Source organism: Nipponia nippon, unplaced genomic scaffold, assembly GCF_047370975.1.
Source record: "Nipponia nippon isolate SJK-2023a ecotype South Korea unplaced genomic scaffold, ASM4737097v1 scaffold_6, whole genome shotgun sequence".
In the NCBI taxonomy this organism is placed as follows: Eukaryota; Metazoa; Chordata; class Aves; order Pelecaniformes; family Threskiornithidae; genus Nipponia; species Nipponia nippon.
The window spans coordinates 78,757,414-78,783,436 of record NW_028262380.1 but is presented as its reverse complement, the minus strand read 5'-3'; the positions used below and the strand labels follow the sequence as shown (position 1 = coordinate 78,783,436).

Sequence of the window (26,023 nt, the reverse complement as noted above, 5' to 3'; positions counted from 1 at the left end):
CACTGTAACAAGTACAGCGTCAGAAATAAAGTAATACTGGCTCCTGGTTGAAAGAATATACAATAGGTGAAAATGAATGCAAGGGAGAGAAAAAGAGCACAGCTGAATATGTTGAGTTGGGAAGCTCTTAACCAGCTCTTTGAATTTGGGTAATTAGAGCTCAGCATATGCATTTACTTTTCTAGTGATTACTAGAAAGTTAATTTAATTTCACCTTTTCCTGGGCTGTGGTTAGAGGTAGTCTGCCTGTACTCTTGGAGGACGATGCAAGGAGACTGTTTTTATCCCTGTACCCTGAAAGGATAGCAAATACATATAATCTCCACAACTTCCAAGGAAACCTCAGAAAAGAAAATGATGTAAGTGCTGGTGCTGTCTTCCGATGGAAATATTTGAGTTATTATAAACTCCCCATCCACACATGTGTTGATCTCATGTAGCCTTGTATCAGCTCATCATAATCTCATTTCATTATTTTTACTGTTAACCCTTTATCAGCATCTCTGTCTTGCTGTGGTACTAACTCTTTCGCTTCTCTTGGCAGACAATCTTGCGGATATTACCGCTCTTCTTTATATATTCATATAAATTCATATACATATTAATATATACACTACTATATAAATTCATATATATATAAAATGAACAAAGCCTGTTGGAGGAAACTGTGTTTCTGGCATGCTGGAATTAATGCAATAGTTTTTGCTTGCTAATGCCAGATCTATCACTTTGTTCTCTTAGGTTTTTGGATGGGTAGGAGGAGATGACAGTATCTTCCTAGGATGCAAAAGACATTTAGGCTGCAGGAACTATATTGTCCTAGAGTGTATTAAACTTCATCAGTGTTTTAAGTGAAGGATTTAATGCTGTACTGATGACTGGAAGTGCTGACTTTTCACTAGTTGTAATAAATATATAAATAAGTAAAATTAAAAAAAAATAAACTAAAAACATACAGTACTGTTTTAAACTAGAAAAAAAAAGCAGAACTTTTTTTTTTAATTTGAAATTATACACAGCATTGGAAATGCTGTCTTTTTATAGGGTAGTTATTTTTTCTTATTAAAGTCTCTACATTAATGAAACAAGGCATGAACTAAATTCCATCTATTCTTGTTTAGTGTTATTAGCAAGATAATTTCAAAAGGCAATTGCAAGTCATTTACAGAATTTGGTACCCTTAAATCAGAACCAAGCTATAAAAGGTAGTTTTGTGGAAAGACTTGGGATAAGGTGAAATTGTTTTGTTTCCTAACTCTTCCAGCTGCCTTAACAGCTGAGGCTTTGATGAATACTGTACTAGTGTAGTGAAAGCCTTTTTGTTTGTCTCTGTTCAGTAAATAATTGATTACTAGCTTATAATGTGGTTCTAAGAGCTGGAAGTGCCTTCCTTAACACCGCCGTGTCACTTGTAATGGAGCTGAAGTAGGACACTGGGTGAAACAGACTGTGCTGGCATTTCCCGCTGCGCCCTGTGCATCTCAATGAGTCCCCATCAACTGCCCATTTGTTTCACTTTCTGACATGGTTATTAGCTACCTGTAGCTGCGCAGGCGGCCTAGAAAGCGGTGCTGCGGTCTGATGATTTTTCTTCTGTTTGAAACGAAAGAATAGCATGGATCTTTCTTTCACTGCTTTAAATTTCTTTTTTTTTTTTTTTTAAATCGAGTCTTAACAACTGGCACGGTTTATGTTGGATAACAATGGCTTTCCACTTATAATGCATTCAGACATTTCAAACAAAGAATAATTTCCATTTTGGAAGTTTAACTTTACTCCTCACTATCAGGACACGAAATAACCATGTGATGCTTTTTTGTACAATCAGCCTTAGTTTTCACGTGATTATGTACACTGCCAAATGCACATCACCTATGATATCTCTTAAACATAATTGCATAGACTAGCTTGTCCTTTATTGGAATCTAATGTTCACATAAATCAGTAGGTTTTTTAACTGGAGTATCCTTAGGTGTTATTTTGAAGACTTGCATACCTCTTGCACCAGGTCTTCAGGGCAGTGAATAGAGGTTGGGTGGGAAACTTCAGTAGCCCATAGACTTGTTGTTGGCAGCTGCATAAGCGAGTGTGCAACGGAAGTGTGGCACAAGCAGATCCTTTGCTCTGCCACTGGAGAATACTTAGCTATTTCAGATTAGAAGACTTGGATCAGCTCGAGGTTTAGGATTTATATTTGCATTTAGGTTGTGTAGTAATATTCTTTTACCCCCTAAAATCCATATGAAGTTTCTGGGATTTTTTTCCTCGGAATATGAAAGTCACAAAACTCTTACTACAAGTTGACGGCACTTGCAGGTGTGTATGCATGTATGGATACAGGTGTTTAAAAAAGAAATGAATGACATGGATGCGAGGAAAAGAGAGTCCTGCAAAGCCTTTTGAAACCTATGTGATAATGAAGCTCAGGTGCTTCAAATGAGAATGCAGTGAATGTTTAGTGTAAATGTAAATGTCAGAACAAAGGGAAGAAAAGCCAAAGATGTGTGATGCTTTCGGGAACCCCGTTTGAACATCTAAGCAAATCACAGGAGGGAACTGGGGAATATCATCAACAGTTGGAAGTCACACAGGTTTTCACTGATGGAGACAGTAACATAAGGTCCAGTGTGGATCAGGCTCATTTCATTTCCTCTAGATTCTACAATTTTTTTTTTGGCAGCTCACTTTAGAGTAAGAAAACCTTTTTATAATTTTGTCTTTTAATACAATGATAAATATTTAAATTAGTAACTTCACTTGCAAAGAATAAAGATTAAATATACTAAATATATAGGCTGTCACCTCCTTTGGCAGCCCCTTTGTAGCCCCACTCTAGCTGCAGCTCTTGGTTTTCTGTCTCTCCTGACCCTAGCCCTCTACTTTTTCCCCCACAATAGCTGTCAGCTTCTAGCACCTGGGGCAGAATAGGGAAGGCCCGGTCAGACCAGAATTACACCTGCTGCTTTCACCTCTGGGGCTTCGTGGACCTTCAAAGCTGAAGCTCCCTGAGCCCAGCTTTTCTTCTCTGTCTGTCTCCCTTTCTCTCTCAATAAAGCTACATCTGCGAAGTTCTAGTAACTCTGTTTAACGCAACTGCTTTTGCCACAGAATGTGGATGCCTGTGAAAACAAAACTGCTTTTTCTAAGGAAAGCCTTACTGTGGGATATAGTTTTGCATCCATTTTTAAATCCATTTCTGTTTTAAAAAAAAATAAATATTAAATCTTTTTTTGTTCGACATAAGTGTTGAGCTAGGATAAGAGAGAAATCACTTTCAGCAGAAAGTAATATTCTCTGATTGTTCTGGTATTCATTCATATGGAGAATTTTAGGCATTTTAAGTTTCCGGAAGTTCTTCTCCAAATAATGTCAAGTGAAATATTTAATACTTCAGAACGCTCCGCATATGCTATTATTAAGAGTTACAGAGTAATAAGAGTAATACTAACTCTCCAGCCCTATGCGTGGCATATTGTTGAGCATTCCCTGGCTGAGTCATATATTACGTATGCCTTATTTAACTTGTATTCATTTTGTACATCGGAAAATAATTTGCCATCAGTTGTGCATTCGGAGACCCCTAACGTTCAGACAGTTAGAATGAGAAAAGCACACTTATCCGATGTTTTATTTTAAAACATGCAAAGTGTGAAAACTTTACACCACCTTTTAAAGTGAAACTGTCACATGTTCCCAAGTCTTTGATTTACACATTGCAGTGACCTTTACAGAATTCCTATATGTAATACGTGGCAATTGTCATCAGAATTAAGGACAGCAGTTGTCAACATGTTCAAATGTCAGACTTTCAGCTGCCTTAAATCTTCCAGATAAACATACTCGTTGTGAAAGAGCTGAGCACCTGGCTTCTGAAGCACCCTTGTGCTTTGTATTCCATGTGATGTCCAGAAGACATCTTTATGTTTGCTGACTCGCAGCTCAGATTTAAATCAGGGTAAGAAAGTATGTGAAAGTATTTATTACTTATACATGATCAAACTTGATGGGAAACTGGACTTCCTTCCAGAGAACACCAAATACTAGAACTATAGTCTAGCAGACTGTCTTTTTAACAGAATACTACTGAACTACATTTTAAATTTGCACTGAATACATGCTGTTTTCTGAAGATACAAATAATCTAAAAGCAGAAAATCAAAATTATAAACAAATCCATCCAACTAAATCTGAATGCAATTTAAAGGGAAAAGATATGCCAAAGTTTTTATGAAGGGTGTTGCTTAATAGCTGAGAGTTAAGTATCACAGAATCACAGAACACAATATTTCATTCATGGGGAAAAATGCACTTTCCTGAATAATTCATGTTAGTTTTTCTTGGAAAATTCGGTATTATTTAAAGGGCTTTGGGTTGATTTGTTTTTTGGTGGAGGCTGGGGAATTATGTTGGTTTGTACTGTGCATATGTCTGTCTTGAACTTTATGGGTCTAAAATTGCCAGGCATTGAGTATTCAATAGGTACGCCGTCAAAATAACATTTTTTTTTTTTAATCCATGCACAACTAACTTCTTTCCTGTTTAGCATGAACTGGCAAAACAGCTACATTTTCCAAACTGTAGCATGGCATATATCTGCTTTTTATTCTAGTTTCTAACTGATCCGTTTACTTCTTTAAAGACTCCAGCAGCATACCCACTGCTTATGAGTGAGTGTGTAAGTTGCTAATTTCACTGCCTTGCTCACCACTTCAACTTTCTTTGAAATATAAATAGTAAAAGACTTCTGTGACAGACTGTAGAGCTAAACATGAACAAATGAATCAGCATTTTTCTAATTCCCACACGGAAGGATAGTCTACCTTGAGAAAACAAGCTGAAGGTCATGGAACAGTGTCCTGTGGGTGGCGGCAGTGCTGGAGGTAGAAGGAATTTCTGAAAGTAAAATTGCTCTATGTAGTTGCGATCATTATTTCACCATTTTCTGTGCTTCCAAAACCTATTTTCTCTTCCAACAGAACCATTTAAAAAAAAAGAAAAAATCTTTTTACCAGTATGAAAACAGGAAAAAACTATATTTTAAAAGTCCTTATGTTTCTGGATTCCGTACCAGAAATAACATATATACAAACCAGTGCTTTCTATGTAAGTATATAAAATGCCTGTTAGACAATTTGAAGTACAGAACATAAAGAACTATCCCTGCTTCTTGATAGCTAGATTCTCAAAACATACTTATTCTATATATATTCTGTAAAATTAGATTTCAGTTATACAATATGAAGCAATCAGTATACAAATGAGCATAGCATTATAAAACACAGCTACAGCAGTTCTAATACTTCTAGACACAAATTCTAATCAGAAAGAACTTGCCAAAGGAATGTTTACTGGTTACCATTTATTCGATATATCTTTGGTGCGCTAATGAGCACCTAAACGGTGCTGATACCGTGGTAATGACTCCAGAGATCATGAATACTTCTCCATGAAGGTTTTGACAGGACCTTCCCTCCAAGAGTTCCTTTCCTTCAAGACAACAATGAATCTGGAAAGAAGGTAGGAAGAATCTTGATTTAAGAAATTATCCTTCCAAAAACCATTGCCAATGAGTAACCTTCCTTATTCAGTGAGGAATTTTCTCTATAGTATTTAACTCGGAAAACTACCAAAAAGGGAGTTTAGAATAAGAAGCCAAGTACAATTAACACTAAGAGTATTTCGGGGAGAGTTTCCAACCCCCAGTAGAAATGGTACACAATCCGTGGATGATGATGATGATGTTTTTTCAGACCTGTTATAGTAAATGTTGTTCAGTGAGAATTCTCAATTACAGTAGTGAGGACTGATAAGTCCTGTCATGAGTGCTCTTGCTGATTTGCCCCAGGCTCCAAAGTGAGATGGCATTTGGAAAGCACTTAGTCACTGAAGTGTCTGCTTCATTCTCAAAAGTGAGCTTCTATTGCATTGACTTTAGAAGAGAAGCAGACTATTAAGAGCCAAAGGTGCTTTGAGGACTTTTGCAAATTTTACACAGGACACTTGCTGCTGTTGGTAGTAATGTCTCCCTCTTTGTAACTTAAAAAGCAACAGCTGAAAATTCTGGGGTCTGTCTGGAGTCCTGCCTGTCACTGTGCTGCCGCAGGCCTGCCTGGCAGTATAGGTTATTATCTAATGTGACTAAGTGGAAAAATCCACAGCACAGGTGGAAATTTGCACGCAATTCTAACATTACTTGCACCATAGGCAGAAATACCAACATGTGGAGGTGGCAGACCGTATTACTACATCGAAAAAAAAGCCAGCTTGCAGCCATGTCATCTTCAAAATGTACGTGTGGCAAAGGGAGAACATCTTCTGAAGCTGTACGTTTGGGTTTTGCATTTTGGACTGAGGGAAAAGGGGTACACGTGGGCTGGGGGATGTCAGGGTTTTTGTCCACTCACCTTCACTGACCCTCTGCAGCAGTGGGGGCCAAAACTTGCTGAATTAAAAAGGGAACTGGATTTTTTACTTACTTTTTCTCCAGGAGCAAAACTGTCAGGAGCAGTGCAATACCATAAAGTCTAGTGTAAAACACCACAGACAGTGATGACAGTTTGACTTCTGCAGCTGGAAACTGTAGATTACTGATCATGAACAAGGACACTTGAATCATCACAAATGCCAGCATAAAATTTAAATTAAATATTTCTCAGACCAACCAGGACAATAATGAATACTATGTATTTGTTACAGCAGCCCAGTCAATGAACACAGCGGTCAGTCTTTCTTTTTGTCTTAGACAACAGTCTTCATTGTTAGTCTAATTCTTATAATTTGTATTCTACACAGAGTCAGGAATGTAAATGGCCTTAAACTTAAGCAGCATTTAGTTCCTAATCCTGGTTGTTTTACCCAGCCCTGGCCTTTTAAACTCAACAGTTTCGGGGGGGGGGGGGGGGGGGGAATCTAGCTGAGGCATTAGATAACCTTTCACAGATAAAGTTTCTTCTTTAATTAAACAATATCCCTGAAAGTACAAATCACTTTCCAAGAGCAGAGAGACTGCTGTAGACACACCAGAAAATAAATTGGGTAACTCCCATCCTCCCAGTAGTATGTCTAGCTGCCTTTTATACATCTTCCACTCAATTTCCCGATAAGCCCTGAAAATGCATATTCAGTGCAGCAATTTATCCTCAACGCTTCAGTGCAGAACTGTCTTAATTTGCCAATTAACACTTCACCACCCTCCAGCAGGGCCATCAGTTTCTTTACGACTGTTAAAGCAGCAGTGGGATTGTGCTTGCTCACTTCACAACTTGGTACTGCCAAGGGGGTTACATAAAGGTGAAAGTCGTTTCCATTACAAAGTTCTCACTTACGGAATATAAGATTTGAAATAGCTCGTTATTGTCTCAAGTCGTCACACTGGCAACAGCTACGTGGGCCGAAGTTTCTCTGGACAATTTCTTTGGTTTTTAAGCAAATGAAACAAAAGAGTAAGAGATTAATATCTTGAGAACAGATGTGGTATGGCTCCTAAAGTAGCGGGAACCAGAATTGGAAAGAAGGGGGAATGGAAAACTAACGATTATACTTAAAATTTTTGTCTTGTTATCAGACCATTAATGACTCTCCTGCACACTAAACCAGTATCAAGTGGGATATTTAGAGCTTTTTTTTCTGTTTATAGTGTTTCACATCCTGGCCACAGAAAGCAGAGTCTAGTGTTCAGTGAGGCCACAGCTGTATCTCCTCGAACAGTGTTGTAACCTCCCTTGCTTTACAGTGCTGGTGTATCTTCCAAATAATGAATTTGTACATAATGGAGGTCTATCCATATCCATACCTCTTCAAAGCAATTCCATACTAATTCTTAGTAACTTTTCATTATCATATTAAATAGCTTACTTTAACAGTCTAACCTTGAGAACAGTGGGAAGGCAATAACCATATTATGTCTCTTTCAGCTTTTAAGGTAATAATTTGCTTCAGATCTTGCTCCGAGTGTTTTGTTTCAATCAATTCTGTCTCATAAAATGTGTCTGTAAGATACCCGGCCTTAAGTGTGATTCTTGGTAACACTGTCTTTGTAAAAGAAATGTACTTGTTCAGTTTTCCCTCGACGACTCTTTTTATTTTAAGGTAAGAAATTATATAAACTTGTTCTCCAATAAGTCCTGCCAATCACCATGCACTGAATTTTTGTTCTAGAGAAAAGTTATAATCTTCATGATTTTAAGTTTTATGAGGGTAGATTTAATTTTTCATCTGATTTTCTTAGTATCTGCTTTTGTTTTCCAGCAGTAAAACCGAATGTGGGAAATGCTAGCCGAGAGGTCCTAATAAACTAATTGCTCGGGTCTTGCTGATGGCACTCAGGCTGATCTGCAAATCAAAGAGCCATCGGACTGTTCTCCTCATCTCCTCTGCGCAGGTATGAACTTATTATTGGTTCTGAGTTCTTTGATGGCCTTATGTCCTGGCACTAGAAGCAGTGTTCACATGTTTAGGTACTGGAAAACTTAAATGATAGAAAAGGAGTCTTGGCAGAAGCGTTTGAGACCAATTTCTATCAGTTCCTTGATGTTATGTAGCAGCTCAACCTGGAACGGAAATAAATGGCTGAAGCAGAAGCTTGATCAAAGTTACAGGGATACCTTGGGTTTATAAAGAAAGCTGATAATGTTTTAAGCTAATATTATAAAATCTCATCTACAGCTCAAAGAATCCATTTGAAGTCAGCAAAAGCTTTGCTATTGATTGGTGTGATTCACACACATAGAGAAAATCCTGCAGGCTAGGGAAGGGTCACAGCTGTTAGGGTTCCCTTAGAGTTAAACCTGCATCATTGGCATGTTTGTCTGAAAGGGACTTCATTCCCTTATGAGTTGCGGGGGAGCGCTTATGCCACGCTATCTGACAGAGAACCTAGAGTCAGAAGAGGTCCAGGTTGATCCTGTGGTTGGTAGATCCATGTTTACCTAAATTGACAAACCAAAAACATCAGTGGAGGCAGGGCAGAGTCAATGTGAAGTCTACTGCTTTCTCAAACAAAGCTAAGATGCTTAGAGGGAGAGTGTGATAATGGCTGGCAGTTTGTTTGCTCTTGGAGAGAGCCATGCAACCCAAGCACTTCTGATTTTAGTTTTGCCCAGAGGCATTCATAAAAAGAGAAATGGGAGTTTTCACTGTAAGAAACGAATAAATTATATGTTGCTACCTAGTACATCAAGTGGTCACATTCATTAAAGAGGAAGCTTTTGCCATTAAGATGTTATGGATAATGGATGTATTACGTAAATGTGAGAAGCCACTTTGTTACTTTTTGCACTGCAGATTTCTTCTTAATCTCATCCATGATGGGCAAAAGACTGTCAACAGATGGAAAGACTTCTGCCAGTTCTGTTACACTCTGAGGTTGGATTAGAGCCAATTGCTAGAAGTTTTTTGTGAAGCATAGTGCTTTTCATTGCAATCAGAGCTCAGCTAAAATACATTTCCAAGATAAATGCAAATCTGACATTGTCTTCTGTATCTGAGTATTCATCCATACAGCTGTTCAATTTCCAAATAATTTTGATTTTTGAAAACTAGTTCATTTACTGCAAATGTGTTTACAGGGATCAGTTGGAACTTCTATGCAGTGGAACAAAAATGCTCTTTAAAAATGAAGAGTACTTCTGTATTGCAATTTCCTTTCTCCAGTTTCGGGACACGTATAAACTTACGGGGCCCATGGTTTACTTTAAGCTACTAGAACATATGTTATTAACTGATAATGTGATAAATCAACTGGCCATCAACTATTCTCATAGGAGAATGTCGTTTTATTCTTTACTAATTGTTGATGTTCAGTGAGTTCTTAGATCTCTTTAAAATGCTTATTCTTTATATGCAACTTTGAATTGTACACTGCTTTTTGTTGCAGTGTTACAAAACATGCTAATTTGACTGGAAATGGGTAAATTTAGTAGGTCTCATTTTGGTTATGAAAACAAAACAGTCAAAAGTTATGGCATGTTTTTCATCAGCTGAGCTACTTTGCAAGACAGCAGGTTTGCAGCAGGCTAAGGCCTCACATGTAGACAGACTGTATGTATTACAGACATCTGCCATTCAGTAACTTTGTACCCAAATCCTGTTGATTTGTTAAGGAGATTGAGATTGCTAGAGCTCTCTTCCTCATAGAAAGATGCTCTTCCGATTTTCTAGTTTTTTCCTGGTTAGTCGGTAATCTTTGGGTTGGGGGGTTTTTCCCCTCTGTTTTTTTTCTGTCTGATCATACTAAACTCTGTAATTTGTCTTTAATCCCCAAAGCCCATGGTTCCTTCTAATTTGGCTCTGCTTTGCGTTTGTTCCATCTTCGTTAATTGACCTACTTTCTTCTGCCCCTGCTGCTTCATGGGAGATCCTGGTTATTATAATCCATTATTGTGGCACTTGCATGAGAAATACTTACTTAAGCAAAATAATATTTTGTTAGATGATTTTGAAGAACCGTGTTTTTATACCAAATGCATTAGTACTTCAAGATGCACTCAAGTGAGTAAATACTGAAACAAACTTAGATCCTTACTGGAGTTTTCTGTTGCTCGTGAGAATGATACCTGATCACACATTGATTACAGTTTTGGTGATTGGCATAGTTTGGTCATTATTTGTTAGTGCTAAATAAGTTTATTGTAATACGAAGTAAACACACTAAATAAAAACAGCAAGTACAAGGACTAATAATTTTAATTGAAACTAGTAGTAACTGTATTATTAAACTTTCATGTAGCCATAGAGGTGGACCAACACTTGCTTGTGTCACGCATTATACACAATGTACAAGTTACTAGAAATTATGAAACACTGTGCTTTCCATTTGTCTCACTAAAATCCTAGCATTATGGAGAAATCATTGCATTTGAAAGCTGTGTTTTTACCCAGCTTCTACAAAGTGGTAATTGGCCTGTTTCAGTTCTATTTTAAGCCGCTTCTGTGATGTCTTGTTTTATCTTTTTGCTTGTTCCTTTCATTAACTTTAACTGTCTCCCTCACTTTTAAACTATTCCTGATGTCTGAAGTTAAACTTTGACAGATTTTATTTGCGTCTTCCTTTCCTCATGAAGGGATGTTGAATAAGTATTTTATCATTACTATTAAATGGTGGTTCTTTTGTAGTCACATCTTGAAACATATCTTAAAGATGTGACTTTCTAAAGAGATCCTTCTCTTGTGAAGTTTTCGGACTAGTGGTAGCTTTTATTTGCAATCCCACATCATTTGTATTGTGTTATAACAGCATTCTGCATATTATCACTTCCAAGGAACACCACATTAATATTTTTATTTAAAACCTGGCACTCATTTTAGTTCATACTATATTATTATTTGTATAAAGGCAGTTGTGCGTATTTATTATGTCTTCTGTATATGACTCTTCTCCCACCCCCCCCTTTTATTTTTCGAGATGTATTTTAAGGACTTCACCTTTAATAGCTGCATTAAAGGTGCACAGAGCTTGTTCCTGCATACCCTGGAGTTTCTAAGTGCCAGTCAGGCACATTCCCTACTGTTTTAAGTGGAGCCCACTGCTCAGCGGCCTCATTTGTGTGCCAGATATTTTTCTGTTCTCAAGAAAAGACGATCCTTTCTCTGTACACTGGTACTCAACCATTCATAAAGGCTTTTTCTCTCTGTCTCTGGATTTCAGTGCAGCATGGGGACGACTGCCATGTTGTTCTCATTCGTATTCAAAATTCTTAAAATGCCACTCTACTGTACATGAAAGGAGGTGTCCTAGATTTCTCCTTCATTGCCTCCTTGGATGCTTCTCTCAAGTCCGTGTGCCGCTCTTTCACTGACTGGAGAGCTCTTTCCCTTTAGCCTTTCATAGAGAAGAAACTTACTGGAAACTGCCTCCTGTGCTTCTCTCCAAGGAGCTGTGAAGGGCCACTAGAAATTAGAGGGGGGCTGAAGCAGATAGGAGCTGAGGAGAGGCAGAGTGTTGGGATTGTTCAGCTTTGTGAAGAGAAGGCTGGGGGCAGATCTTATTGCCAAAACATTCCATACGGCACATCCTAGAAGATACATGGTAATAGAATGTGGTGGCATTACTAAAATACCAAAAAACTTTCCATACATCCCTGTTCCTTTTCTGTTCTATAAAATCATACAGATGTGGTTTTCTCTCCATCATAGATGATACAGAGATCTAAAGACTTCATACTCACAGATGTTTCTAAAGATTTCTTCAACTCCCCTGTTGGAGAACAGAGAGCAGAGGGGAGTTACTGTTAATGCTCTCAAGAAACCTTGAGAGATCTGAAGGTCTTAAAAATTTAAGCTCCCTGAGACTAGTGGGAAAGTCTGGAACAGGAAAATCTTAATGTAGGGAGATGCAAAGTCCTGCACTTGGGCAGAAATAACCCCATTGCACCAGTGCACGCTGGGGGCTGGCCAGCTGGAAATCAGCTTTGCAGAAAAAGACCTGGGGTCCTGATGGACAGCAAGCTGACCAGGAGCCACCAATGCACCCTTGCAGCAAAAAGGGCCAACAGCATCCTGGGCTGCATTTGGGCAGAGAAAGGAAGGACGTGATCCTCCCCCTCTACTCAGCACTGCTGAGACTTATCTGGAGTGCTGGGTCCAGCTCTGGGCTCCCCAGCACTAGAAAGACATGGACACACGTAAGCAAGTCCAGCAAAAGGCCATTAAGATAATTCAGAGATTGGAGCATCTGTCATGTGAGGAGAGGCTGTAAGGGATCCGTGTGTATAAATACTTGGGGGTGAATAAAGAAGGTGGAGCCCAGCTCTTCTCAGTGGTGCCCAGTGACAGGACAAGAGGCAATGGGCACAAACTGTAATACAGGAAATTTCATTTAAATATACACAAAAATTCTTTTTCGTGTGAGAGTGGTCGAACACTGGAATAGGTTGCTCAGAGAGGCTGTGGAGTCTTCATCTGTGCAGATATTCAAAACACAACTGGACGTGGCCCTGAGCCACCAGCTCTAGGTGACCCTGCTCTGAGCAGGGTTTTGGACCAGATGATCTCCAGAGGTGCTGTCCAACCTTAACGATTTGGGGATTCCTGAATGATTCTTCTATGATTTAAGAAGAGAGATTGCTTTGGAGCAGGACGGTGACCACTGGCAGGGAGACAGGGTGAGCGTACTGACCTTTGCTTTGTGCCGCATTTCTGGCAGAGCACTGTGGTTTCAATGTCATTCAGTAAGCTCAGAGCATAAATTACACGTAACCGGTGGTGACCGTATTCGTAGGGGTTCTATTTCATGTGTATTGCTGTTTATGGTTTCTCACAGGAAAAGGCAGGTTTTCTGTAATCTTTGGAGAGGGCTTCCTTCACTACGGCTTCTGCACCAAAGCCCTTACACAACACTTGAAAACAAGTAAGAAATCAGTTTGTTTATCTCCCTCCACTCAGTCCTCTTCTGCATGACAAGTCGAGGATAACTCTGCTGTCATTCAGTAGCTTTGCTCGCTGAGCTCACTGCGCTGGGGAACGGCCGCAGAATTTTCTCCTCTGAAACAGACCCCAGGCTTAGCAGCTTTAGCAGCACTGAGAAGACATTCATTCTTCCTGGCAGATTTTTGTTTGTATTTATTTTAGGCTGCTAAGCCAGATACTGTGTTCCTGCAACGGTGAGAAAGCTTAGGAATTCAAATGTACCTCTTCTCCTATCAGTGGCACTGCTGAAAGAAAAAGCAGTCAAATGGCCAGCAAGGCGTAAGCTATAAGCGTGCAGCTAAGCACAAGAAGAGAGTAGGAAGAATATGAATAAGCAACATTAAAACATTCTTCATTCTAGCAGAAGGTGTCTATTTGCTTAGCCTCCCATTTCCCTGGCAGGCGAATATTAGCTAAAAGACCAGCAGTGGTGAAACAATACTTACGTCATCATCCCTGAATTCAAACTTAAGCCAGACTGACCTTTACATAGATACTCTTATCTTTGTTTAGCTGGTTTTCTTTACTATTTGCATATATGCTTATTTCTTCTACTGAAACAATCAGCACTAGACTACTTAATACAATACTTTACATTATGCTTGAATAATTAAAAAATATGTATTGAAAATCTTTGTACGATAATTCAAAACACAGTTTACGTTTAGAGGCTCAAAGTTGATGTGCTTTGTTTGGTTATGGTCTGGAGTATTTAAAAATGTTCACTTCCTTTCTTATTAGGGAGGATTTTGGCTACACTGATATTTTTTGTATTTACGCTGCTAATTGTTCTTGGTTTTCCCATTCTTACTGTTAAATTTAAGAAGTCAGTAGTGTCTTTGTCTCATTGGTCAGTGAATTAACAATGTATTCACATGATCTTCTTTTTGCTGAATAAGCTTGATCTCTTCCAGAAATGAAGTTTCTTTTAGAATCAAATCTAACCATGAAAAACTTACGTTTATAAGAATAAGTAAAAAGTACAGGAGCTTGACTCCTGTTTTCCTTCAGCAGATTTTGGAAACTAAATTCTAGCATAACTTAGCAATAGGATAAATGAAGACATTTTTACTGGGAGAAGCGCATGCTTTATCTTTGTTTTTTACAGTTATGAGTGGCAGAAACTTAGTTTAATGTAAGCTGAAATTCATTATATAGCCCCCTAATGGCAGGAACACAAGTGTTTTACAGCAGCTGCATATTGTAAGACTTATGATAAAGATCAGCTGGATTGTTAATGCTGCACAGTAATATCACTAACTAGGTGGGAAAATATAAGTACTTAGATTTTTGCCTTGCTGAATTCTCTGTAGTTTACTATGGTCACATCATTAATTGTCACACTGGCATATGTTACATGTGATACACAAAATTATTTTCGGTTGGAATAAAATGTGCCCCACAAAGTTCAAATCGGTTGCATTCCTTATCTGGCCTACAGCATCTTCTAATATCGAGCAAATGGATCTAATGTTGCCAATCCAATCAACATAATCAGTCACGATACAAATCTGTGACTGTATTTTGTTTCCCTTAAGATTATTCATTGAAGGAGAAAACCCATTTTCATTAATTTATGTTAATACACACTAACATGTTTCTGCTTTGATCTCTCCTGAAGATTTCTAAGAGAAGTTAGAAAGAATAATTAAGACCCTGGCACTCCTAAAATCTAAAATTTTCAGTAAGCTGAAGGAGATGTCTTGTTAAACCTAGCAATTTTTTCCAGTTGTTTAAACTAGAAGATTACAACCTGTAATAATGACAGTATAGTTCATTTTTGTAAGTATTACACCTATTTTTGTCTTCCTTCATCTGTGACGTTACCTAAAGGTAACTCAAAAAGGATAACCAGTATTTTTATTCAGAAAGTAGTTTTCAACTACACAAAGGAGTAATTTGGATTCCTTCCTCCCTATCTCCCTTTTCTTGTTGACGTACTTGGTGTTTTTAAAAAATAATGAATTCAATATAAGATCAGATTTGACCAGGTAGATAAAACGTTGGAGTAATTTTTTCTCCCCAAAAGTTCCTTCCAACCAATTGGTTATCAAGTACAACCTGAACATGATCACAGTGAGTTAGAACAAGGGTGCATCTTGTCTACAAGCAGATGCACAGCACAGAGTAAAAAAGGGCAGGTATGTATGATACTTCCTCTGATATCCTTGCATTTCCGTCTATTTTCAGATTAGAAGACTTCCTGAGCTAGATGTGGTTTCCGTCTACTTAGTAACCCATAATTTTTCCAAGTACTTGATAAGACTCCCCTTTGGCAACAAGTAGTGCAGACGTGCTACCTGTTGTGTGAGAACTCTCTCTCTGCTTCCAAAAGAGCTGAACACTCAGAGAAGTGTCAAAAAACAGCTGCAAATTACTTGATGCCTGGAAAGCTGGCATTAGAGTAGCCTTTTTTATTTGAATGAATATGCTGATTCACCAAACCTGCATGTTGCGTGGTAGTAAGAGTACGTTAAAACCTGTGAAGGAAACCAGGCAGCTAAATTTTCTGTCCTGTGTCCAGATGCTCGGATGATCAGTGGTTAGGTGCTTGGGCTGCCCTTCTCCCCTTATGAATTGTCCTGTTTTCAGGCTTCCAATTTGTAATTTTCTGTAGAAATATTTCTTTCCTGACTTCAAATTTCAAACGTTAATACCCCTCTACAGCCTCTCTTCCCACTCTCTTCCCCCATGCCTGGCATGGCAATCCTGGTCACTGTATCGCTTTCATTAGTTTTCCAGAACAAGGAAGTGACGTTTGTGGGAGAATGGCGTATCTATATATATACGCATATGACTGAACTGCTGTTAAAAACCATCGTTCTTTGTTGATAGACAAAGGAGAAAAACATTTTCAACAGACTGTAAATTGGAAGGTTTTCATTGTGAAATTAGCAACCGTATAGATAGTCTTCAAACTACAGAAGTGGAAGTAACATTGAGCTAAAAACTCAAAGGGTTAAGTCTTTCTCTGAAAATATGTGTGTATTTTCAGGCAGACTGGAAGAGACATTTCCATAGCTGTAATTTATGCAATTCTAAACCAGAACTTAGATTAAAACTTTGAAGTGTCTGCCACAAAGAGCTGTGATGTTAAAAACTCCAGTTCTTATTCTGGGCTCTTGCACATCAGACAAGAGTTTTGATTGTAATGGGATTTTCCTTCTTTAAGATATAATAAAAAAGTGAGTTGTAAAGATTTATGTACTATGTCACACTATTCTTAGAGATTGCTGTTTTTGTAAGATTGGTTCTTTTATGAAAGCATTTTTCTTCCACTCTCCATCAAAGTTACATCTCTGGCTCTGGAAGTAAGGTTTTTCCCACTAGTGTGGTGGTTGTCTTTTTTGTTTTAAATGTCACTCACACTTCGACAGTGTTATTCTTTTGACTCTTACCTAGGTTTATGATGCTGTCAAAATTATGAAGTATATTAACAAAGAATGAGAGGAATGGAGAGGAAAAAAGAATGAATTTATAACAGTGAGAACTGTCCAAAATAAAACATTTTACTTCCTTTGTTCGTTCTTATTTTACAGTGATCGTCTTAGAAACAAAAAAACATATTTGATTGAGTCACCTTGCTACAAGCCCAGACAACAGAGATTTTCCTGAAATATAATCTTGGAAATAACATTAAAATACATAACTACCCTGGTTTTGTTATTAGCATGTTGGAGAGCAGTAGTTCAGACAGTGCATCTGGAAATAACCTGACAGATTTCCTCCTTGTGAAGCTGAAGCGAGGTCTTCAGGCAACTGCTGAGACATGCAGCTGCCACGGGCGTTCCTGCCAGAGGCAGGCAGACAGGCCTCCGATAGCCTTTGAATATTCCAAATAAGACAAAGCCTAATTACAACCTATAACAACGCCGCCTTAAAATTACTGGGGATCTGTTTTTACATTTCTTTCAAACCTGATGTTTCAGGGTAGATTCAGACAGCCAGTGAACCAAAAAAAGCTGTCCCTGAGCCAAGAGTGACAAAGAAGATGGGGCAACAGCTTGTGACAGCCATCTCCTCTATTTGCCCTGGGAAGGGGAGCTCCATACCACATGTGGTCTTTGATCATCTGAAGTTAGACTAGTCTGGCTCTGCAAAAGCAAAACACAGATTCTTGATCCAAAGTCTTTTATTAGGTCTAAGTTGAGCTTTGAGGTAAGCCTCTGAAAGCAATTTAAATTGCAACTGCTCTTAATGACATATAAAGCTCAGCCTAAGTGGCAACCCATTTCGCTACACTTTAATGGCATGAATTCTACAGCAGAGAGCTTATCAACTCTTGGTGTCGTTTATTAAGAAGCCAGTTTGTGCATGCAGTTACTTGTGGGTGAAGACAAAAACTAACAGCCTTTAATTACCTGGCACTGCTTTGAATATGAGAACTCTGAAGGAGATGCTATTTAACAGTATTTATTTGTATTGATTTTCTTATACTGAGCCCTTTCTATAAACAGTATTCATTACAGTACTTTTTAATTTCCAGTGCAAAATGCTGTAAGCCATTCTGTGTTATTTATTAGTTAATCACAAAATGCATATATATGCAATGAAATATTAATGTACAATTCCATATTAAAATATTTCATTTGAATGTACAAGAAATTTCCTCACAACAAAATTTAGGAATGTATAATAGTTTCACAGTTCTAATTCTAAAGTTGTTATAAATTTTTTTGCCAATGTAGAAGTTTCTGGGCTTTGTCACGGTATAACGATGCTCAAAAATTCATTTTGGAAAACAAAACGATGATGTAAAAATGATATAACAAAGACTGTGAGTATCAGTATCAAGCCTTGTTCACTCCTAGGACACAGGAAAAATAGTCATGTTATCATCTGCATTTTTTTAAAGATGTTTAAGCATTGTTTAAAAGCCAAGTGTTAAACGATATTGAACGGTACGTTCTGCGCATCATGGCAGAATCTTCATTTGAAATATACAGCACTTAAGGAATGATAGGTTTAACATGACATGAATTGCCAGAAGCTTTATTTTTATTGCATTATAAGATATCCAAATGTGAAAATGAAGCAGCTTTAGACTTGTGCAGTGGTATTTGCTGTCAGAGAACTGGGAATTGAGCAGAAAAAGTTTTAGTTGCACATTTTCAGCCCAAGATTCGGTACTGACTTGCTTCAACTCTGCAACAGATTTCTAGGTAGCGTTATACCTTAAATTTATATACTAGAAGAACTAATGGCTAGAAAAATTACTTTTTTGAGCATTTAAAAATATATATTTACATTATAAAAATCTTATCTCTTCTTCTGCCAATGTATTTGAAATACTGTAGGTCTTATAATAACCTTCTAAAGAGAGGTGTTGTCTCTTTTCAGCTATGCAATCTAGTTAAGAAGGAATTGAGACGCAGCTCAGTGACACGCAAGATTTCAGGCCTCTAACTGCTTGAGAATTATACCTTTAGTATGCAAATACATCTCCTAGGGAAGTTCTGATTAAAGGCAAATTAAATAAATGTATGTGTCATTTAAAGTCAATGATATGTATAAAACTGTAAAATTATATGGTAATTAGTATTCTGTGTCTGTCTATCAGGAACGATATTTCTTATTGAAATTATAAATTGATGAAAGAGTAGATTCTTCTGTAAGAACAAACTACCACTAGACTACCCTTCCTGCCCCATCAATAATCCAGAAAAACTCTGGCCGTTTTCAAACAGATTTTTGGGGGTTTTTTTCAGCTATTTTTACTCTTGAAAAGCATCCCGTTTAGGGCTGTGCTAGAAGTGTTGTTACCTGAAGCTGACAGCCTACAAGGAGGCAATTTTCAAACTGTCACTTTGTCTGTCCATCTTCGCCTTTCATTCTTCCCACAAAACTTTCCCTTCATTTTCCTGTTATTTTTATCCTCCAGACAAAAGCATTTCTCCCCTTATCCAATGCAGTAGGCAAAAGAGGACTTTTGTGTGTTTAATAAAAGGACTGCAACTCAGCCATTCATTTTTTGGAAATTGGTATGCAACTCTGACATAATCTAAAAAGGTCCGATTGGATAATCGGAACGTAGCTTTGAAAAAGAGCTTATCTTAACAGCCAGACTGTGCTCTCAATTATATACTCTGCATAACATAAAGGTGGCCCAACGCTGGAATTGTTTGTTTAGCTCTTGTCTACTTCCTCCTTCCAATTTTTTTGTATAGTATTTGCTGCTTTTAAAACCTTCTGTTGGGTGAGAATATTGTAGGTTGAGTTGTCTCCATTTGTTCCTAGATGAGGTTAGCAGTGTGTGAAAGAAAAAAATTCGTTTCTGGCATAGGAGTTTTAGAAAAAGTATTTCTAATCTCTTGAAATTGATGATGACTCTTTTTCTGTGGCAGGTGGGGAGGTGTTAGCTCTAGAGAGGGCAGGGAAGAGTAACTAAGAAATGAGCTTTGCGAAACAGTTGAAGAGGCTGAAAAGGCTTTTACGAGACAAAATGCTGTAAGGATTGTTTGTCTTTCTAAGTGTTTGTTTAAAAATGTCTATATTTATTTGGTCCTTTTTTCCGCTATGCAAACATACATGTTGGACCATTTCTATGTGTGTCACATGCATGTGGTTACTCCTAATCACGGTAATCCTGTTCTAAAATACAAATGAACATGAATGCCAACTCCATTTCACATTCCCAGCCTCAAAAATACTGTGATCTAATGTGTTTCTTGCTGAATGCTACTTCAGCCCTGGTCTATATACAGTATGCCTCTCTTCAGTTGGGTGTCTGATGGAGGGGATGGGTATTTTAACTGTGTGGTTTTTAAATACCTCTCACTACTCCATTCAATTTTTAAAAAACTACTGTTTTGCTGGTTTTAAGGAATTGGCTTAAACTAAGATTTTTTTAAAAGGAAATTGTGATGAAACTTTACATTGTAAGCCCATTGAGGAAATAATGTTCTTTGTTCTGTGCCATACCCAGTATAGCGCGAGTCTGAGCTCATGACATTACTGTTTTCTAACAATTTAATTTAAAGCAGTACAGTCTTTCTATCAACAAGGTCTAATCTGTACAGGGAATACTAACATTCATATACCTTCTTATACCTAGTACCTTGTTTAGGTAACAAAATTGCACCCATGTCTGTAACTCCTCTCAGCAATGCTTGGATCTGACTGCCTACAACGTTCCTTTGACTGCAGCAGTGGTGTGGTACTGGATCCTAGCTGGAACACCTGGTGTCTGCTACAGAGACAAAGGAAAATGCTTCTAATATGACAAATGATAAAAAGTAGATAAAGAAACTGCAGCTTCATCCTTCATAGTATGTCAGTGATACTTGTGTAATTATCCTGCTCGGGCTCTGGGTACCAAAGCCAGGATAAATAAAGAAAATTCTTTGAGAGATTACTGGAAAAAAATTAGTGGTAAAAGGGAGCAGAACTATGTGCTTCAGTACCTGCTCGATCACTCTGTTTGTAGCCTGGCTGACAAAGATAACCAAAAACACATGGTATGCTTCATGAAGATCACATACAGGTAAATTCTTTCATTTAATTCTTCTTCAAAAAGAAGAAGATGCCCCAAAGATAGTTCTTAACAGAACCATCAGAAATAAAATAACATCGGTTCACTGGTTGAGAGAGAAAAGCAATGGTTTTGCACAAGTCTAATAGGGAATTTACTTTTACACGCTTCAAATACTTCATGAAAACACCTAATTAATTTCATTTCAATTCAATTGGTTATATTAATTTATTCTACTAATAAGCAGACTTTAAATCTTATAATGCTATTGCATTTTCTAAACATGGAAATAAATCAACATTTTTTGAGAATTACTATGTAAGTGTGAATTCACTAAATATTGACTAGTTTAATTAAAGGAGAAAAAAAAAGGAGTGCTTTTAATTGATTTAAGTGAAGCAGTAAAAATTGTTGCAAAGCTTTGCTTTAAATGTTTCTTGGTATTTGGGTTTCACCTTCCAGTAATTTACACAGTTCAGCCTCAGTCTAGTTTTCACCCTGCAGGTTTTTGTGTAACTGTCTTCTGTAAAATTTCTTTGAACTTTCCTTTGTAAAGAAAACTAAGAGTCTGTTCTCTTAACCATGTTATTTCCATGCCTTACTAACAGAATGTCAGTCTTTATTTGTTATTTTGTTTTATTTCTTTCTGTACATATTTACTCCTAAAATATGTGCAAAAATACAGATGGATGTTCCAGAAGTATTTTCTAGTTTAGTCACCACTATCAATTCATTCCAAGTCTTTGCAACTGTAGGACTCCTTAATTTCTCAATTCAGATAGGATTAACATATGTTTTTAATGTGCTGCAAAAACCCTACAGCAATTACACACTGCTTTCACTTTTTCCAATGGCATTTAAACATCAACTTAAAGTTGTTTGGTTCTTTTTGAATTTTGTCAAAATCTTGGCTCTTATATATAGAATGCCAGATTGACTACATGCATCTTGAAATTGTTTAAGTTCTTTAACAGCAGGATGTTGAAAATTGAGATTAGTCTCTGATCTGAAAAGTGTGTCTCATGGCAGTAGACCATAATTACTTCCACACGTGAGGATGGTAGATAGCTAGAAGTAGTAAATCGTTTACAGCTTTGAAGAAGCCAGTGTCATCTGTTTTCTCTATTTGTTAACAACTTTTCTTGAGAAGGATCTACTGACAACAAGAGTTTCCTGCTGTTTCTCAATTCTGTGTTATGCTGGATTGTAGAATGCAGGTTAATTTTCATAGAGGTGGCATCAACTCTGCACATCACACAAGAACAAGGGGAAAATTTGACACTATGAAGATTGACAGGAATCAATACTACGGGCATATCTTCCAGAATATAGCACCCTACACACTAACACCAAACAGCTATGGACTGTGCAGGATACCTACATGCTTCATACTCACACATTTTATACTGGACAATCTAAAATGTTTAGCTGCTCTGGGCATATTAGATTGCACTATGCTACGTTAATTTCTCTCCTAATTCTATTTCTTTTGATGAGCAAATTGCTGAGCACAAAGTAAACCTTAAGAATTCTGTATGTCTCTGAAATGGCTTTTTTTTCCTAGATGCTCTTTTAAAACTTGATTTAAAAGATAAACTTTTTGTCCTATTTTCTCAGACTTTTAACTGTATCTCAGTTCTTGGTTTAACCTGAACAGAAAGCAGTTGACATTCCCACTCACGTCAGCATTCCGACATTTCTGAGTACCGCTGAGATTCTGTGAGGAAAAGCCTCCTGTGAAAAAAACGGGGGAGCAGACATTAGGGGTTACCGGTATATTCTTCCCCTTTCCTGCTCAAATAGCTTCGCTCCCAGGATGCGGCTCCTGCTAAGGGCTGAATTCTGCCGATCTGCTACACAGCACAGATGAACCAGGTCAGATCCCCTTATGAAGCAATTATTTGGGTGAGCAGATGAGAGAGGATAATCAAGCTTATAAAGAAACACTTACTTAGAAAGAGGTTAGGCTTGCAAGAAAGCAAAGACAAATAATTAGAGCAAGACAGTGGAATTCTTGAATAGTAAAATGAATAAGGCAATATAATCTCTTAAGTGGAGATGTCAGGGGACTCGGCATAGCTGGAATAAAAATTATCAGCCCAATATTCATAATTTTAAAAGTATTTAAGATAGCTATACAGACTTTTAATACGCTGGATATCAGGTCAAAGATGGCGTGTCATGCTTCAGGTGATAAAAATAATTTAGTTATAAGTAATGGCCTTTTGATTAAAATGGGCCAAAATAGGAGTATCAAATTTCCTAGTAGTAATTACTATAGTCTGTAAACTTTTTTTTTTTAAAAACTAGTGAATGTGATACTGAAAAGTGTTATCAAAAGTTCCGTAGTCTAAATTAGACTACTTTGCTATATTTAAAAATAAATTAAGTGTACCAAAACCTGAAAAATGCCTTGCTTTTTGATTTTCAGATAATATCTGAAGAACTGCAAGGACTAATAGTTAAGGAAATGCAGTACTCCACTGCCATCTTACTTGCTGTTAATACAGATAAGCTTTATTGGGTCAGAGACTTCTTCCAGACCTATTTACCGATCTGAAGATGGTGCTCTAATATTTGATTAAAGATTACTGCCACATCTGTGAAACAAATAGCTCTCTGCATGCTGGCTGCCCTTTCATTTTTGTAATTCAGAACAACAGTCTGTGCCCATTCTATTAGAGATTTGACCCATAATTCTTTGGAGAAAGCAAGGGTAAAAGTTGAAGTACATACAGATCTTTTAGCCATATCACATCTAGAAATAAAATCTCAATAATCAAGATGTCCTAGACAGTGACAAAGTGTAAACAGATGAAAGTTGCAGAGAGTTGCAATATGCCCATGAATAAGCAAGCAAAAAATGACAAGTGCTACAAAATTTAATGTGCAAATTTACCCTATGAAATTTTCTCCCCAATAATGACAGTATAAATTCTTAACATCATAGCCACAGGCCTTATAATTACTAGACATTGTTCTTAGATATGTATTAATATTGTCCTTATGTAAAAAATACTATAATAAATGCCAAGGCATTGGAATGCGATGGACTTCAAAAGTTATTGCAATTCATTCTTATTAATAATGTGAAAGTCACTCCGTCCTTTGCTACGTGGCAGAATCGGAACTGTGCTGCAAATGACGGAGCTGCTTTCAGCTCTGTAAATGGGTGGATGCAGGGAAATGAAACTATTGTTCATTTCTATAGTAATTCTTTATTTGCCCTCCATGAGACAATACAGCTAAGAACAAGTTTAAATATACCCTGGTGAAGAAGAAATGCACTATTTGTTAGAAATTCAGTGTTTCAGGATACGTTCTTATTGGGAATTTTTGACAGTTCCGTGGGACACACTGCTTCTGGTCAGAATGCATCCCTGACAGCAGATGGGACTTACTGTTCAAAGCACTGGAGGAAAGAAAAGCTTGGCCTGAGATAGACTGGGAATCTGGGCAGTCCTCTGGGGAAAGGGCAATTCATACCCAGGTTCAATTAGCTATATTCGGCTTTCCAAACTATTCAAATTTAGCTAGAGACTTCGGTTTCCAAATGGCAAGCTAAGAGCAGAAAAATCTCACTTGCTTTTCCTCCCTCCTTCTCTGTCTTTCGCTCGCTCTCGCTCTCTCCCTTATTCTTCCTTTGTTTGTTTGTTTGTTTGTTGGGTTTGTGTTTGGTTTTGTTTGTTTGTTTTTTGTTTCCCCACCCCATCTGGTAAACTCTCTTTCTGACTGAGGATAGCAGGGGAAAAAAATTAATTTTTGACAACTTTTGCTGACTGAAAGAGCTCCTTTATGAAAAATGCCATTAGGACTTCTGAAATTTTAGGTTTGTGTTAACAGTCTTGGATCTTTAGTCTTACTCATGGGAGGATTAGCTACAACCATTCCAACTTCGAATAGATATATTCTTGAAAAGATTTTATCCACTTTTGTATTGTCTGTTATTCAACAACTTCAACAGAGGAAATGAACCGAAGGAGATTAAAAATTGCATGCTATCCGTGTTTTCAACATTTGGGATAGAAATAAACAGCTGTTGCCTGTAAATTCTAATGACTAAGATTTGAGTAATAATTCTTTGCTGTTCATGATCTTTTGAAGTTGCTAGGTCAGAATAATTTAAGGGTCTACAGAACTGTATTGCTGTTTGGTTAATACCTGCTTCTTATCAATAGCAGAGTAATTTCTTGCTGCTCGAATGAGACCAGAACAGACTACACCAATAAACGTCTATTTCTGCCTTTGTGTTTCTATACTTGTTCAGTGGTAATGCATGTAAATCCCTGATGATGCTCCTGGAAACTGCTTTTTTTTTTTAAATTTAATTACTTTATCTTTCATAGAGAAGCCTGTTTTGTTGTTTTTTTTTTTTCCCCTCTTGTATACAGAATATTTAATTCAGGGGTGTTTCTTATGCACTTTACAGTGAAATACGCTCTTATCTCCTTCACAAAATTGGGGCCTTCATCTTTATTGGAAAGCTGTGCTTTTGGGAGGAAGAAGACCACACTTAAAAACAAAATGACAAACTCCTAAGCCTGGTCTCAAGTCTTCCTGTGTACCTTTATGCCGGTGGATGCTTGTAAAATTCAGTTTAGATCCAAAACAAGACTCCAGTATTAGCAAGAAATACGATGATGGTACCTTATTAATGAAGCATTTAGCCTTGACTGGCAATATAATCTCAAAATCTGTCATGTTGCATCTCTGATGAAACCCACTTGCATAAATTTTGTGGAGATGTATGTATATAATATGCATACAGTGCAGACTGCTGTTTCCAGAGTTTTTGTACACAACTTACGTAGCTAGATGCAGTTGTGTATTACTGTCTCATTAAGTTATTATATCGTATTCTGCCATCATAAAAGTCTACTCATCTTCTCTTGAGCCACATTAATTTTATAAAGTAGAGAGATGAGAATAGAAGAAACCAAGTGAAAACTACAAAAAGAATACAGTACTCAAAAAACAATCTGCCTCCAGGATTTTCTGAAATTATTCCAAGGGTAAGAGAGAGCAGCAAGAACAATTTTAATTACAAAATCCTATTTCATCAGTTTATTTCCATTGTGGGTGGGCCAAATCAGTGCTACTTTGCACCAGACTTTAGCCTACTGTCACTAAGTTTGTAAAGAACAATCT

At 37.4% G+C, this 26,023-nt stretch overlaps 1 protein-coding gene across 1 annotated transcript in view; it reads left to right on the top strand.

Annotated features, from left to right (window-relative positions):
• Positions 1–230: 230 nt before the first annotated feature.
• The window catches only part of LOC104019134 (N-deacetylase and N-sulfotransferase 3), a 355,872-nt gene continuing 330,079 nt past the window's right edge, over positions 231–26,023 (top strand). The window contains exons 1-2 of the mRNA XM_009472364.2: positions 231–359; positions 8,248–8,380. The gene's annotated coding sequence lies outside the window, so the exon portion shown is untranslated. The remainder of the gene's footprint in view (positions 360–8,247; positions 8,381–26,023) is intronic.